We start from the raw sequence: 17,877 nt of genomic DNA, 5'->3' as shown, positions 1-17,877 counted from the left end.
TTGTTTAAGAATTGTAAAGAATATCATTAACAGTAAACTCACCCATTTAGTTGAGGATGCGTTTGCTGTTCGAAATTGTGGGTCATAATGTCGGTGCACTGACCCCGTACAATGTACAGCTGATCCCAGGCCAATGACCGCAGCGCAGGGATATAATTCGCATTTTCGTTAGGAATTTTACCAATGTAAATGCGGAGTCGAAAAGACAGATTCACTCAGTAGCAGACTGCGCCCCGTGAAACATCGTCAGTGTCTTGCGTTAAAATGTATGCGGTTTAAGAAGAATTTAGCATCACGTTTAAATAATCTTCTTTATTTGTCTTGCTTCACAATTTTTTTTCCTCGCAACGTTTTATAACAGTATTTTTGATACGCCAATGTCACATAGTTCCGTGTAACAAACTCTGACGTACAGACTAACACGTAAAATTCAGCTATTCCTAAAAGGTAAATATTGAAAAATCGTTTTCTTTTTCTACCGAAGCATTAACATAATTTTGATAATACAGTTGGACATTTTCGCATTTCGATATCTCTGCAAAACTATTTCTACAAGAAAACAATTGTTTGATTGAAAAAGAATCGAAGTTTAATTGGTTATATCGAGGTTGATTAAATATTGAGCCTAAATGTCAACAATATTATAAATTACCAGCTTTTTAGCAGCTAGGTAATTATTAATAGCTGGTAATTTACAGATATTTATGCCGCGTTTGCGGCTACGGGTACCACGCTTTTGTCCACAACTACTGCCGAAGATTCGTTACGGTGTGAATTGGAAATCACATACCGTTTCGCATTCAATTTGCTCGTCTTTGGGCCGGAGAAGTTTAAATTTTAATTAAACTTCGGACATATTCGCCACGGAAATGTTGCAATTACGTGCTGCAAAATGGTTACATTACCGATTCGAATTAATCGCCGGTGTAAAATAAGAATGATGTTATGGTATTGATCGAGCGCTGATTAATTATTGCTGTTGACTGTACAAAGCAAACTCGTTAGCCATTTGCATAATGCCTTGTGGATGCGTTTGCATAATGCATTTTCCAACAAAATACTGTAATTTATCCCGCTATTCTTCGCGTGAACGTTTAATGTTTCGAGTTGGTAACATAGTAAGGCTTCAACATTAGTATTGCAAATCAAAAAATTATTTCAATGCACGCAAAACGAAATGACAATTTCCAATTACTTTGATCGTCTCAAATTCGTCATATTCAACGTCGTGTCAACTAGTTCGATTGCACTCGAACTGAACGGTTTCAACTACGTCGAAATCGTTTTCTGCATTGATTTTCAAAGGCTGTAGAGCACCTGTAGCATCTACACTGGTTTGTACAACTTGTGATATCAAACCTTATCCTAAGCGTGTCGGAAGAAAAGGGCATCCCTGGGCCCATGGGTAGTTTATTGATCGTGGACTACATAGTACATCGTCTCTACGCCAGAAGAATCGTTACAAAGGGCCATCCAAAACTTTATCAGGACTTGACACGAAGCTACGTGCAGAACTAAAGGCTTTACATCACTCTAGTTTCACAAATAAAACAACTCGATACGTTCATGGAGTTCCAAAAATTGTCACAGTATCGTCTTCTTTCCAACTAAGAAACTAAGTGCCGTGCTATCTCTTTCCTCTAGTCTTCCCCATTCCTACGATATAATTATCTTTACTGGCTGCATGCTAGTATTTCCAGAACAGAACTCGGTTTGTCATCCTACAATATATTTCGCTGCGGTAGATGATGCTTTTTATGTCAAATTGGATTCACATCTGATCCAACTGAACAACTTTTTGTAACATTACGGCTTGGCTCAAGGACAGGCTCTGTTTACATTTCCCACAATCCTCGCACACTCATAACCAGCACCACTGCCACTCTGTCAAAAATCTCTTCAACTATTTTCCCTGCGCTGATTTCATTATAGCAGGTGATTACTATATTTCTAACTTTTCACATTCATATAACCTTCCTCTAGATGCCTAGCTTTCCTCTATTACTGACTGCCACACCTCTCTTTTGACTCCTTCACCCTCCAGCATTATTCGCGATTGTGCCCATTTTTACAATTTAAAACAACTCAACAATATAGTGAATGGTTACAACAATATTCTTAATCTCGTCTTCTCTTTCCATCACAGCTTTTGTACTACTGCTTTCTTAGATTCTGTTCTTCCAGAACGTCCATATTATTCTTCCTTGTCTTTCACCTTCCTTTTCCTAAACCCCTCTTCTCTCCTCGAAATTCAATCCATTACTGTAATTTCTCAACAGCTGATTCTATTTCTATAAACGAATACCTCGCTTCCATATACTGGGACTCCTTACTGTCCCCTTTAACACGTTGACTGCCATGCGTATTTACAACAAAATCTCCTACAGGCCACCCGTGCCGCTATAGGAAGCGTGCGCTGTTAATTCATATCTGTTTCTGTTCCTGCATGAACAGTTGGAATCTTTGCCGAGTACTGAATGGTATAACTTAAAATCTTAGTGATAATGAATGTTATGAAGATACTATTGACGAGATTTTACGAGAATTGGTCATGGAAGAAGAAAGAAATGTTGATGATACTGAGGAAGCTACAGTTCAAATAAAAGATACGAAATGGACCGATCACAGGCACGAGCATATCTGAAAAAACAAACAACTTTTTGTCCAAGCTGTTCTGATCAACCTTAACTTTGCAGAGAATGTTTTAATGTTATACACTGCGAATAATTTTTTTAATAAACCATTTTTATAAGAATTCAATAGTTTCATTACCTCCTGTAGAATATTTGTCGAAATATTTTCGGAAATCCTTTGTAAGTAATCAAATCAGCGTCACCCGAATTACGGGTGACGTGGCCTGATGAGAACTTTTGCTGTCACCCGAACACGGGTGACGCGGCAGTCAACGTGTTAAATATTAACGATGCTGTTACAGTATTCTATTCTCACCTAAACATCATCCACTGGCCGCTTTGCATCCCTACGCGCCTTCTCTACGTCAACTTACCTTATTTGGTTATCTCGTAAGTTAACTTTACGCACTAAACAAAAGAAGATCGCTTATCGTCGTTTCAAGATTATATTTTTCTACTCCAATTGCACAGTCTTCTCATACCTTAGAGCTCAATGCAGAACCACCTCGTGGAACTACCGGTCCAGATCTGAACTTGCTCTCAGAACTGAAAGTTTTACGAAGCTTCCAAAAGACTAGTCGTATCAATCCCATATATCGTTTAACAATAATATGTCCTTTCAACGACCAAACTTTTCAGAGACATACCTCTCTCCTTCACTTTAATAACACTATCGACCTAACAACATAGAAATTACGATTAGTGACATTTCTTCTCAAATCAAACAGTTATACACTAGCAAAGTGCTCGGCATTGATGGAACCCTCCACTTTTTTTTAAATCATGTATTTTCTTCATGTTACGAATACTTTTTATTCTTTTCAACAAGTCTCTTATCGCTGATTCCTTTCCCTCTTTATGGAAAACTTGTACTGTTCCTCCCATCTTTAAAGGGGGGGATAATACACTTGCCACCTCATATCGACCAATCTGCCTCCAGAATATAATACTGAAAATATTTGAGAGCATAATTATCAAGAAACCGACTTTTCTATGCAAAAATTTGACCCTGAAAGAACAACATAGTTTTGTATCCGATCGATCAACATTAACCAAACTTCTACCATATTGGTCTTCAAATTGACTCTGTGTACATTGACTTTCGCAAGACTTTTGACACTGCCATTCATTCCATCCTCCTAGTCAATCTTTATGCTCTTAGCATAAAGCTTCCTGTTCTGGATCCCCTCATACTTAATAGACCGAACTCAAATTGTCAAATTTCACAACAGCCTATCTAGGGAGATTACGGTATTATTTGGAGTATCCCAAGACTCTCATCTTGGTCCGCTCTTAGATGCACTAATCATAAATAACATATCCGTCGTTTTATTTGCCTATTCTAAATTTTTATTATACACTAATGACCTTAACGTATGCCGATCTATGCAGAATGCTGTCGATGTCACACTTTTGCAACTTAATCTTGGTAGTCTCTCCACTTAGCGCACTCTTAATAAATTGAGCTACAATTTATCCAAGTGACATATTATACACTATTGTTCAAAAACATTCGTGACCTTGGCATCTATTTTTCTAGTATCTTATCCTTTCACTACCACCTACAACATATTGTTTGGTCTATTTTTAAAACATTTGGCTTCATTTTTCACACTTTAAAGTTACTTTCTGACCTAGGCGCCTCGCCAAGAGCGCCAAATAGCTTTACTAGAAAGTGTCCATGATACAATCCCTATCGCACTTCATGTCTTATGTCCATATTTTGTCATAACTATGACCCTTTCCTGCTATGCTTTGTGCTCGATAGATTTAATTCCCGCCGATCCATGACAGACCCAGTTTTTATTTATTAACTAATTAACCACAACATTTCTTGCCCTATTAATCTCGATGAGCTCTCTTTCTATGCCCCCATGCGTATTATTAGAGGATATTTTCTCTTTCTCCCTGAAACACACTGCACACTTTATGGTTACCATAGCTGCCTCAATCAACTTCTCTTAATTTCCAACCAGAGTATTGTCACATACTAGAATTTTTTTGCCGTTCATTTCTTTACTTCTTACAATTTACTACTTATAACACAGGAACTTGCATCCGTTGATCAAATAAATATTATTATTATTCATATCGTTTTTGCGCGGAACGAATATAATAATATTTAATATCGCTTTCCAATTAATTGAACAAGCCCGATAAATTATGCAGCAGGTTTTTACTATCGTGGCGCATGCATAAACGTACGTCTCATTTAATTTTCATCAGTCCTGATTGAATATTTAACGCACATGAAATTTTTCAGCACTCGGTAATTATTCATATCGTATATTGAGCGGAACGACAAGCGAAATAACTCGTTGTTATCTCGCACTGTTGCATGGGAAATTTTATCGGGAAACATCGATTTTAATTACGTCTCCAAGCAAATACATGACGAACTTTTTTTCTCGGCGACGGATTGCAAATCAACTCCGGAACGCTCAATAATTAAACGCGACTCCGGAATTTCAATTGACGAAATTGAAGGCCGAAAAAAGTGCCTTTACTGATTCGCTCGCCCAGTCGAAATCGCTTTCCGCACGAACTTTCATTTTAATAAACAACAGTTTTTCGCATTCGAGCGGAGTTGTCGAAAAAATAAATACTGACTGCTCGTTCGAGACTGATTTCATCACGTGTTGTGTTAATCGATGTTGATATTTGGAACACGATGCAGAAATTGATACTTCAGCAGTCGGCAGTGTGAATTAAATTACGCGTCTCGAAGTAAAAAATTGAGTTTTCATTACTGTTGAATCAAAACTACCTGCAGATTAAGATTATTGAAACATTATAAAGATATTCATTATTTTAGACACTATTTCTTACACAATTCGTGAAATCTTAATGCGCTCATTTTTCAAACAACAATGTTTTGCAATTATCTACTCATTTTTCCTATAAATACATAATATATACAGTCTACTGATCAATATCCTGAATACAGTTTTTCGTATGTACTTAAGATGAAGATACACATTTAAAAGTCGTTATTATATTATTGATTTACAAAATGTAATTTGCCTGTTTCAATTAAAAGACACAAAAGTCAATTATAAATTTACTTCGTGTTTTAATAATTTAGATAAGTTGAAAATAATATAGCAGCATTAAATTCTCCTGATGTTCTCATTGTTTTGTATTTCACCTACTGTACATCAAATTCGCATATACAATAAATGATTGTGTGCTTATGAGCGATTACGTTCGCAAAGATTATCTTAAGAAGATATTCATTAATTTCAAAAACAATTTGTTAAAGAATTTGTGGAATCCTAATGCACTAATTTTTGAACCCACAATATATACATATATTCCATAATTAAACAATCTGAATTAATTTTAATATTTTCTATTGCCTTCATGAGTCTTGCAATGATTAAATTTCTCTGTCGCAGTGCGTTAACGTTTATTATTAATAATTAAAATTTATGTGATGCTTACACAATATTCATAGAAGCTCCAAAAAATTGTGTACGACGAGGAAGGAACATCCAGGTTCGAAGTCAATCGTGACGATAATCGATTCACGAGCACCATAATCCCTCACGAGATCGCGGGCACTAAAGCTAAGTGTCCAGTTTCAATTTTAATCATTGTTTAGTGAGAATTGACTTAGTCGATTAAACACGTTGTCTGTTTGCGACAGCTTGCAACCATCCGCCGCTGTGAACAATATAGCTTAGGTATGGTAATTCGAAGTAGCATCCCCGTGAGCACCATATGCCAGCGACATGGAATTAATTATCGACATGGACACCATTCTGTACTTCCCCCTTGTTTCATTCATCCCTTTCATCCTGGTGACAGGACCATACACTATTTCTGCGTTTTATTCACGACTTTGTACTGTTGCAATTCTGTTCCGATGACTGAATGTTTGTCTAGGTCCGCCAATGTTATAGTTTAGTTTAAAATGGCGATTCGATGATCATTTTTTTACCATCACTGACACGTATATTTGAGGTTCCATTTCTGAAAAAATTAATTTTCAACATTTATTACTTTCACGAACACTTTTTCTCCGATCCATTCACTAGGGTTTTTCGATCTATTTAAGTGATTTTGAACTTTTCTGCGAACTTAAATGAATCTATTATAAAGTATAATCTTCCAGTGTCAATTTGAACCTTTAAGGATAAACAAATTTCCACATTTCTAAGTGATTTCGAATTTTTCTGCGAACCTTAATCAGCCTATCCTAAAGTACAATCTTCCAACTTTAATTTGAGTCATTGAAAGTTAGAAAATTCTAAGTTTTTTTTCAAATATCCTTTTTAAAATTCTTTGCACACCGTAAATTTTTGTTTAGACTTAAAAGAACAAAATTCTATACTATCAATCTTCGATTATTCTTTTTGAATACATAACATTGACCCTAACATTGTATTTACATTTCTTTTCGTAGTATAACTTCAATTCTTTATGGTTTTTAAAATTTTTTTAATTTTTAACATTCCACATTTTTAAATCATTCTAAGGAGGATGTTTTGTTCTACCGGAATCTATGTTTTGTTTTTTTGTTCGAGTTAATTCATGTTAATTTTCAGATCATTAAAATGGGATGTCAAGTTGAGAAAAATGAGCATTTTCGACATCTTGTTTTTGCTTTTAACCAATTATTTTGTTTTAATCAATTTTTTAAAAGTTTAGTTTTCAATCAAAATTAACAACTAATTAATCAATAATGTATTCTCCCTTGTTGTATACAACGTTTTTTCAACGTTCAGCAAGATTTTCAATACCTGGTTGGTAGAAATCATCAGGTTTCGACTTTGATTTTTGTTGTTGTCACTTGAAGCATGCAGAACCCATGCGCCACACTTCTGAACCTTTCTCATTGAGTGAAGGTGCTTCTCTATGGTGCGTGGGAGCATTCCATTTTCTCTATCAGTTCCCTTGTCGTTTGATGCGAATTTTCGTGCAAAAGTTGGCTTAATCGCTCTTTATCGAACTCAACTAGACGGCCAGAACGAGGTGCGATTTTGAGGTCAAAATTTTCATTTTTGAACTTGGCATACCAATCACGAGCTGTGGCACCTTCTCCATACACAGCACAAATGTCGCGAGCAACTTTCACGGCCTTAGAACCTTGATTAAAAGCAAAAAGAAGGAGGTGTCGAAAATGCTCATTTTTCTCAACTTGACATTCCATTTTAATGATCTAAAAATTAATATAAATTAATTCGAACAGAAAAACAAAACATAGATTTCGGTAGAACAAAACTTTCTCTTTCGAATGATTTAAAGCATTTAAACATTCAATAACATGCGGAATGTTAAAATTTAGAAAAGCGGCGAGGACTTAGTTGCCAACTCAATATATTCATCAGTCATAAATGTATCAGTTATGTTTTTATGACAATCATTACACTAACTAAGGGTTAAGCAGAAAAAAGAATGATATATATATTATATTACAATGTTAAAAACAATAAAGTGCCTTTTCAGTACACAACCAATTCCGAATAAAATCAAATACGGTGGAATTTACAATGCCAACCGGATCTGATGTTAGCTCAGGTTCGCGAGCCGTATCCTGGCTAACAATCAGTGAAATTGATCACTGTACGTCCAATAATGGACTAAGTTGGTTACACAGCGACTGTGTAGCCTGTTTTGATGTTATATATATCCAGTTCCTTCCTCTCAACCAGCACACCGCGTGCTCCCATTACCATTTATGGTGCAGCATAAGCCACTGTGTCTAAACGTCGCACGCAACTCCTGCCAACAGTCTTCGGCATTAGGTAGGAATATTTGACTGCGCGTCACGGATACGTTCCGTTTACATTAACGACATTTCTACCACGGTGAAATTAATTGAGATCGCGAGGTAACACCACGGTTACACTACCGAGAACAACCCGGGCTAACGAACGGTAATCTGCAAGAGTAAACAAGAGTTGCATCCACCACTTCTGTAGAATATCGTTGTTTCACCGCAGATAACTCCGAATACTGATTCTAGTTTAGCCACTTCTATCAGCTCGAGATTGCATTCCAACTGGTGATATCCTCAGAATTTGTTTTTTTAGCTAGCTATCTCAACTGCGGCGAAGATTATACTCGTCTTGTACAAACGCTGCGCGAACAATTTTCATCATCTTTACGATGGATTCCGGCATTTCTCGAAGAAACAACGTTTATTTTGCTCAAATTTATTAAAGTAGAATGCAGCTTAATTTATACTGTTTATAGTACGACGAGTTAAGTATGTTATTCTTGTTTCTTAATGAAAACTATGATTTTTATCGTGAACCATTATAAATCTTATGAAAGAAACAATGTTTATTTTGCTCTACATAATGTATGAACGTAAAATACAGTAGTAATAAATAAGTGTATCACTAAAATAAATCAAACATTAGATTATGTTTACATTATTGTTTTGCATTACTGCTCTTCAGTTTGTGTTAGATTGTTCCTGGTAAAACGTTGTTCATAAAAATAAAACAAAAAGACATCAAAATGTTCCAATTTCATTCCATACAGATAATATTCCAAAACTATGCCGGAAACGAAGAGATGCAATAATAATCAGGGTTCTAGAATTAATTCGTTTTAGCAAACAATTATTTAACAATTTTTAAAAAATTATTTATTATTCTACGCTTATTTATGCAACAAATATACGCAAAGATTTGCAATGCTTGTTTCGTTAACGAGTGAGTGTGTAAAATGGAAATGCAGGACAAACATCACCCCGACGATATAAAAAGAGACCGTGAGAAGCGTACAGTTGACTATTTCATAGCTCGGCGAAAGAAAATTGCGTCGAACTGTGCAGCGCGTAGGCTGCAAACAAGGCCGTTGTTGAATGGATTGTCAAAGAGCATTGTCGAACGTCGCCGGTGTTTTTGCGACGGAATTTTTGCATGAAAGCAGTCACAGTATCGTAATGCTGGTGGCGCGTACTCGAATTACCGTAATAATTCATTGTTATTGGAACTCTTACAATGGTCCGCAACATGGAGTCATGCAATCATGTGGTGCACTCACAAAGATCAATTGTGCTTGCCTTTGAACCCTTCCCCCATTTGTTGTCCGGACATCCCCTAAATTCGTGTGCGGGAGTCGACTTATTGGCGGGGAGTACAATATAGGGGCTCGGGCGATATTAATGGAAAAAGTTTCTAGGACAATACGCAACTGAAACGCGACACACTCACGCACTCAGCTCCCACGGTGCCCTTTAATGGACCCAAAAGCTCAGATCTATACACACACGGCGAACAGGACTTTCGAACTCCGTGACATAATTATAATAAACTTCCGAGCATGGGGATAGGGAAGAGTGGGATTGGTTACCAAAGGCTCGTTTCGCGTACCGCGTTTCGTTCGTAAATGGTACCATAAACAAATCATAATTCTATGATACCAATTTATCGATCGAACCGTTCATAGAAAATTATTTATTATCGCGGAATCCTGTAAAGGTGTTAAGCTTGATTACGGACCATTCGCAACTAAATTAAACTCGCGTGAAACTAGTCAAGGGCATAAACATATTTAGGTTTCCTTCATTAGAACTTCGACGAGCTCAAAACGCCGTACTGCGAGTAAATCAACATTCCATTTATACGACCTGGCGAGCCGCGTTTCTGTGAAAGAATTTACTACGACGGACTCTAATTATTCTATAATTAGATCAATATAGTACAACTCCATTTATATGAACTTGGCAGAGATAAATAGATTTAACCAAATACTTAATTAATCTCTTAAATAATAGAATCATCACTTAAAAAAAAAAAAAATTAGTATTAGAGAACATTGTTTGTTTACTTTCTGAAGCTCTTACACATAGATAGCAAAGGTACAATACAAATATTTTTAAGATGCCGATTATTCTCCAAACGATGCTTAATAACACTTTTTCGCAAGATATTATTTTGATTCTAAATAACTACTGCTAACTAAATATGCAAAAAAATTATATGTATTCACTTAAAACAACTAAGTTAACATTCATAATTCAGAATGGTCATATATAAAAAGAATAGTTTACGTACACTTTGTAGCTAATTTGAAACCATGTACATTTTCCTGTTAAATATTATATAAAATTTGTAGCTTCAACCATTTACAAAATGTTTGCTTGGACATTTATGGACAGACAGCTTGTATAGCCTGTGAATAGACTGTAGATTTTTATGCAAAATAAAAATTATCTTGAGTAGTTGTAAGATGCAAGAACCGCATGTACGTTTCTTTCTTTCCTTAATCATTTTAATGAGTTGATAGTAATACAATAATACTGTCAAATTGTTCATATGTCTTTATTAGTTTGTATTTGAACTACTCATTTGTTTCATAGATGCATGAATTCCGCAATCTAATTTTTAGATTTACGTTCGATTTTACGTTCGTAATACCTAGATCACATAATTGGAGTTACGTTCGACAATAATTCAGATAATAAGAGATCAGCAATAATTATCGAGTCGACTGAACACGATAAGTGTTAATTAATTAATAATTAAATAAATTAATAATTAAAAAATAATTAAAAAATTAATAATTAAATAAATAATTTGAAAACGTCACGATCAGACTAGGGAAGATTTTATTTGTAATGAAAATGGGAAAAACTATTTGAAATAATTCACTACAAATTAATATTTTCAATGCTATTAATTGAATAATAATAATTACAAATATCTAATTATATATATATTTCGTTATTTTTAATTTCAAATATGACAAAAAAAGTAATCTTGAAAATAATACAAAAAAATATTTTATTCAGAGAAACCTTTACACCAATTTGCTGTAAACTGTGGGTGCGTGCTTGATTGATGCTGAGGTTCAGTAAATAGTTGTGCAGCGTTGTGGTGTGAACGTGGATTTTATTACCGTAGGCGCAGAGTGTGACGAGCCGATGGTAAGAGTCGCGATTCGGGACAGCGAGACGATGGAAGAGAAAAACTAAGAAGTACTGACTTCTTTTACCCCCGTTTAGTTTGGCGGGGTAGACAGCCATCGTTGAACCCTCGCTGTAGGGGCGCGCTGGCCGTTCGGCCAGGTAGCGGTACGCGGCCGGCGACTTTCTCCGCGACCAGGCATGCAGTACATCTGGCAGTGATAAAAAATAAAGAGACAAAGGAATTTCCGGTTCTTGCAAACGTCAAAGACGTTTTCTCTCCGTCGAACCCTTGACATCTGCAATCGGGCAGTTTTATGGTTATTACGGTCGCCGACCGTGTGCCGCTACAAAACAAAACTCCCTCTTCACAAATACGTAATCTTTGAAACAATATGCAACGAAAAGATTCATACGCCATTTTATAAAAATTAGAAATAGAGTCAGGTTTCCTTCGTCAACTAAAAGGTTTCTTGTAAAAAGGAAACAAAAATACATTGAACCTTGTTCATTTTTCTCTTTCATTGTAATTTAAAAATCTCCACAAAGACCATGAATAAAAATCCGTAGTATAGCCATAATTTAATATTGTATTTAACAAAAATAATATTATCATCTCGCCTGCGAACATTACAGTGCAGTAAAAAGCGTTAGAATTTCTTACACCAAGATCATTTTTACAAGAATTAGAAAGTGATTGTACAAAAAGATATTTTATTATCAATAATGTATATTTACATCATCGATAGGAAATGCATTAAAACGGACAGTAAATTTTGTCTCGTTCAAACAGATTATTACATTGCATTACTGCTATTATTAAACGTTCATTTATCGAGAAATATCTTCTCCATTTTTCAATGTTATAATTAGCAAGTTACGCGTGGCAATGAGATAAATCAAAGAGCAACGATGATGGTTAGCCTTAATTAGATGAATATGATGGACCAGTGAATTGAGTAAGTATCCGGTTGTGTCTGATGAAACAGAGATAATTATCTTTGCCGATAACGAGGTACATGACCTTCCCAGTAACAATGTACGTCAAAAGGGTACATGGTTCAACTTGAATAATGGCGGCGTGTGCTATTTCCTGTATGGTCCTAACGTTTCACAGATGATGTAACTGCTAATAATAAGGGCGTTCATTCAGGCTTTAATCGGATTTATAAACAGTGATGATTTTTTATGATTTTATGCTTTGAATAATCATTTTGTACACAATTTCAATATGTTCATTATGACTGTCAAAGTAAATCCTGCCACTTTAGATCAATAATTCTTAATTATTATGAACATTTATCTTCATGAACTCTAATGAAAGTAATTTAATAAAACACTTTAACTGCTTTATTTTTTCACGAGACGATGCAAAATACAGGTTATAATATTACTGTATTTTCCTGTATAAGCTCCAGGTTTCGAGACTCTCAGACTACGAACTGCTGTTCATAACGTTTTTATTATTATTGTCCTCTGTCACAGTTTTTACCGTGTCAATAAAAAAAGTTCATTAATTTCAGCATGCTCGCTCGTAAAAATCAGCACGGCATCTTGCTTTTATTTAATATCGAAATACTTCGTGATACGCACACGTATTTCCAGGATCATCTATTCCTCTTGGGTTTCTCAATTTTCTAAAGTAATTTCACTTTTTTTATATAAAAAATAATTTCGAAAAAATTTCGGATAAATAGAGATTATTAGCAGAAATGCATTTATAATGATGTAAAATGTGTACACTGTAATGAAATAGGAATTATGTCGAAGTTTATTAATATTTCAGCTCTAGAAGGCAAAAAAAAGAACTTCTTAACATCGGCCCGTGAAAATTAATCCAAGGAAACGTTGTTTCTCACAAAAAGTCTTCTAGCTGTTTGTCAAATATTTAAACTTAACTTTCCAATGTTTTAAATCCACCAACAGAAACTTTTCAGTCACTTAATCTTCCAATGCAATATTCATACGTAACTCTACAATATTTTTCCCCTGAGCTTTGAAAAATGTATATTTAGAATCAGCTTCTATCGTCATATTATTACATCAAGTATGAAGTAGCCACTGAACGAGTATTTAATCTCGTTACTGTGTCTGATTGTGAGATGATTTCGAGTCAAAACTCAATTGAACAAAACGAATTTAATTAAGTGGTTCAATAACCTTGTACATTGCTGATAGTACCTACAGTGGGCCACACGAGTATTCGCTCATCTTTTAAAACGCGATAACTTTTTGAGAACTGAACTAAATGACTTGCATTTTCTTTAGATGACAGAGGGCTGGTTTATTAGACGATGAATCTGGTTTAACCGATTTCGATCAAATTTTCAGCGCGCATATAAGTTACTGAGATCTGCAAAATGCATTTTTCAAATTATTGTTACAGGCTCAGATAAAAAAGTTAAAAAACGAGGGTTTGTAATTTTTTCTTGTCATTCCAAGTAATGGCAAAATTAAAAAAAAGCTTTTTAGCCGTTGTCTAATACACTAGTCCCTCTGTCATCTAAAAAAAATGCAAGTCATTTAGTTCAGTTCTCAAAAAGTTATTGCGTTTTAAAAGGTGAGCGAACACTTGTGTGGCCCATTGTATTTACAACTGATTTTCAAAATTATTTAGATTAAACTCGAAACTTCGTAGTCAGCTATTTTAAAATTATAGGAAGTATTGAATTTACAACCTTCAATTTTATATTTTGCATATGTGTTTAACGACGCATCAACTGCTTTGGTTATTAACGATGATCCATTAGAGATAACTATGTTAGATTTTTTTGTTTAACTGAGATTGTTCTAGGAGTAAAAGAATTTTGAAATTTTGCTCGTCACTTCTGAAGTTACTACGGAGAGTTGGTGTAATTTTAGCTTTAATGAGAAATTCTGTGTACATATTTGGGACAGTCTACAGGGAAATGTTTAATTGTGATTTCAGTATTGCAATTGTCGCATATTGGAGGATCAGATTTCGAGATTATATATGAGTGCGTTAATTTAGGGTATCCTATTTTCATTCTGTTCAGTATTACTTGTTGCCTTCTTTTCGAGTGGCTTATGTATATATAACGTTTTGTTGAAAATATATTTAGAGATTTCCAGTGCGTGTGCGGTTGGCGACTTCTTCCATTTTTCTTCCCAGTGTTGCTGTAGGGATTCTTTGTATAGTTTCTCAACATCGAAAGAGGGATTTTGAGAGCCTCAAATATCGGTATCGTAGCCGCTTCCTCCGCTGCTCTGTCCGCTTCTTCGTTTCGAGGAGTGCCTACATGTGCAGGAATCCATGCTAGGATGACTGTCTTCGCGTAGAGAATTGCGATTAGATTCTGCTGTGTCCTAATTCAATGTTGTCTGTTTTAATTTTATTCTTAACGGATAGTATAGCGTTTTAATCCGTATATGTGGCTATGGTATATTGTATATTCTGAAAGGCTTCCAAGATGTTCGTTCCTAGATTGAGCAATGGATCTAGGGTCGAGTAGAATTTTCTAAATTCACTACATATCTTGAAAATTATATTGTTGTGTTCTAATACCCATCTTCCCAATAAGCACTGTATGTCTCAAAGACGTCCATTTTACGTCCATTTTAGGTCTGATCTAGGGTGGAGTAGAATTTTCTAAATTCACTACATATCTTGAAAATTATATTGTTGTGTTCTAATACTCATCTTCCCAATAAGCACTGTATTATATGTCTTAAAGACGTCCATTTTACGTCCATTTTAGGTCTAAATATCCTACTACCTAAAATTGACATCTTTTTTGAGCCGTCTTTGAGCCGTCTGTTTCGAGCCGTCTTTAAGAAGCCTGTTTATGAACATCTTTAAAACACTGGAAATATTTCTTCAAGGCGTTTTTTATGTTTTTATAATTGTTTAAATAAATCAGTCAAGTGCTTTTAACTACAACTTTAATATGGACAATGGAACCAGAAGATAGAATGTGAATCTTGTTTCTATGCTTTTCATACAAATTGGTAGTCATCAAGAGCACACCGATCAAACATTTATTTTCTATAAAGATAACTTTTCTAGAAATTCACCCGTTATAATAGTGGCCGCAGGGAGAAGTGTCGTTAACGTGTCAATCATCGAGATCGGTACTGGATATCTCAACTGGTTAAAAATGTCACCCGCCAAGCCGAAGATTGTGCAGGTTCACATCCCAGTCCCGATCTATTCAATCGGTCCATTCTCACATCATTTATTATCCTGATGCGTTTAGACAATAGAGATTAGGTTAGTTGAAATTTGGTAATTTAGAATTCGGGATCAGCGATAAGTGTCAGAAATGGCCGCCAAGCTTTGTTAGAAAAGACGCGCACATATTACAACTAACCATTTTGTTTTGTTAATAAAATTTTTTTGTTTTAATTACTCATACATATATACTATCGCTAATTTAGTAATAGCTGATTTTTTAATTTTACCCTTGATCTTCTACTGTTTTGTTTTTACTTGTCATCTACTGTTTTTTATACTGCGTCTGAAAAGAGCTCTGCACGTTTTAAAGATGATTAGATCTTTTAAGGTGTGTGCGTGCGTGCGTGCGTGCGTGTGTGTGTGTGTGTGTGTGTGTTCTACTTGTTGAAGACCTACTTAGTTGCTATAATTGTTTTTTCGCAATCACTGTTCCACCACGGTACTCGTATGTGATGTCTTTTTGTTTTAGGGTTTGTCTCGAGGCTCGTTGATTCAGCAACATCTCGGATAAAGTTGAGGTTAAATTTTAATTTTTTAATTCTTAAGTGGTCGTTATCATGTTTCATGATTTGTTTATCAATTTATCGTCTACATCCCAGTCAATATGGTGTGTTGCATTTGCGGCTCAAAAAGATAGATCGATAATACTGAAAATGCCATTAACTTCGAAAAAATGTGTAAGGCTTCCATCGTTTAATAGAATTAAATTGTGATTATTCATTATTTGTTCAATAATACTTCCTCTTGAGTCCGCGGTGTTACCCCATAGTGTGTTATGACTACTGAAATCTCCTACTATTTTTTTTTTTTTTTTTTTTTTTACGTGGGGGAAATCTGCTGACCAGACACCCCCGCCCCGCCCGGGGGAGCGGAGCGGGGGTAGTGCGGGATTTTTGACCCGCTAAAACCCCCACGGCGACCTAGGGACGCTGTACCTGACGCTGGCGGATTACGGGGGAGCCACGGGAACTCTTGAAGAACACAACCGCGGCTCCCCCTTGCCTGGCCGGCCACCAGGAGAAATCTCCTATTATGCTAAATGGTTTGTGGATCTTTGAAATCAAATCAGAGAATTCGCTTTCAGTACATTAGTGGCTGTATGGTAGATAAATGTTGCATATGTGTGTAGTGAAGTTGGGGTATAGATTTTGGTTATCATTGCTTTCAGTTTGGAATTAGCGTCGATAGAAACGTTCATAGAAATTGTTTACATTCCATTGAATTATTTTAATAGGCATTGTATTATAGGTTTATGTTTATTTCAATGCAGTGTTGGTATTAGTTACTGTCGCTGTCTAATTCAGTTAGCCAATCGTGTCGATGTGTGTATAGGCTTTTATATATTTTTTTGTCGAGACGGTGTAATCTATTTCTTATACTTTATTTTAAAGATTTGTATATAGTTCTCTTCGTTCTCTTTAAAGTTAAGTTAAGTTTAAAGTTCTCTATAGTTCTCTTTAAAGTTTTCAGGATATATGGATTCAACCATATTGATAGTGTAAACTATATTGGTGCAACTATATTGGTAGTGTAATAATTAACTATTGCCTCTGGGCTTTTTGCTTCTAATGTATTTTCAAGCAAACTTATGCATTCGTCATAATTTAGTATATAATTGTTGTTCGGATTTTTCAATATTTTCTATTGCTCTGCTTGTTGATTAGTTACATTTAGATATTTTATTATTTCTTTTGTTAGAGCTTGTTCGACTGTTTCTAACAGATGTACTGGATGAGGGAAGGGCCTGTTTTATATTATTGAATTCGTTTTCAGTTAAGGTATCAGCTGTCTCCAGTGTTGCTTGGTCCCGAGCGATTTGAATGCTCGTCGTGGAGGAGCTGCTAATAATAGCACTTCGTTATCCCCGCCACCACAAAAAGCACTAAAATCACACTGGATCGAGCGATACTGGTTGTCTGAGACAGCCTTTTAGAGGTAGTCGTTATTAAGTTTGGATATATATAAAGTTTCCAAAATATTTGCGTTTATGGGGTGTTTTTGGTTAGTTTATTTTCAGTTGGTAATTACATTGTCTTTTAGCTGTTAATCTTTGTTTAATGTAAATAGACGATGCAATGAATTATTGTAAATGACTCTAGAATATTTAAGATGTCTTCTGAAGCTTAGAACGTGAGTGAAACCAGGGTCTTCTTTGAATTATTGCGAATCCTAGGGACGACACC

General features: G+C 35.3%; 1 long non-coding RNA gene across 1 annotated transcript; it reads right to left on the bottom strand.

Annotated features, from left to right (window-relative positions):
• Positions 1 to 297: 297 nt before the first annotated feature.
• LOC117222950 (uncharacterized) lies at positions 298 to 3,136 on the bottom strand. The gene is made up of 2 exons (XR_013034582.1): positions 2,950 to 3,136; positions 298 to 2,291 (listed from the first exon to the last, which is right to left on the bottom strand). It is a non-coding gene; the product is annotated as an uncharacterized LOC117222950 (long non-coding RNA).
• Positions 3,137 to 17,877: the final 14,741 nt, after the last annotated feature.

Source organism: Megalopta genalis, chromosome 12 (assembly GCF_051020955.1).
Source record: "Megalopta genalis isolate 19385.01 chromosome 12, iyMegGena1_principal, whole genome shotgun sequence".
Classification (NCBI taxonomy): Eukaryota; Metazoa; Arthropoda; class Insecta; order Hymenoptera; family Halictidae; genus Megalopta; species Megalopta genalis.
Note: the sequence above shows the minus strand (reverse complement) of the source record. Positions and strands in the feature narration are given on the sequence as shown.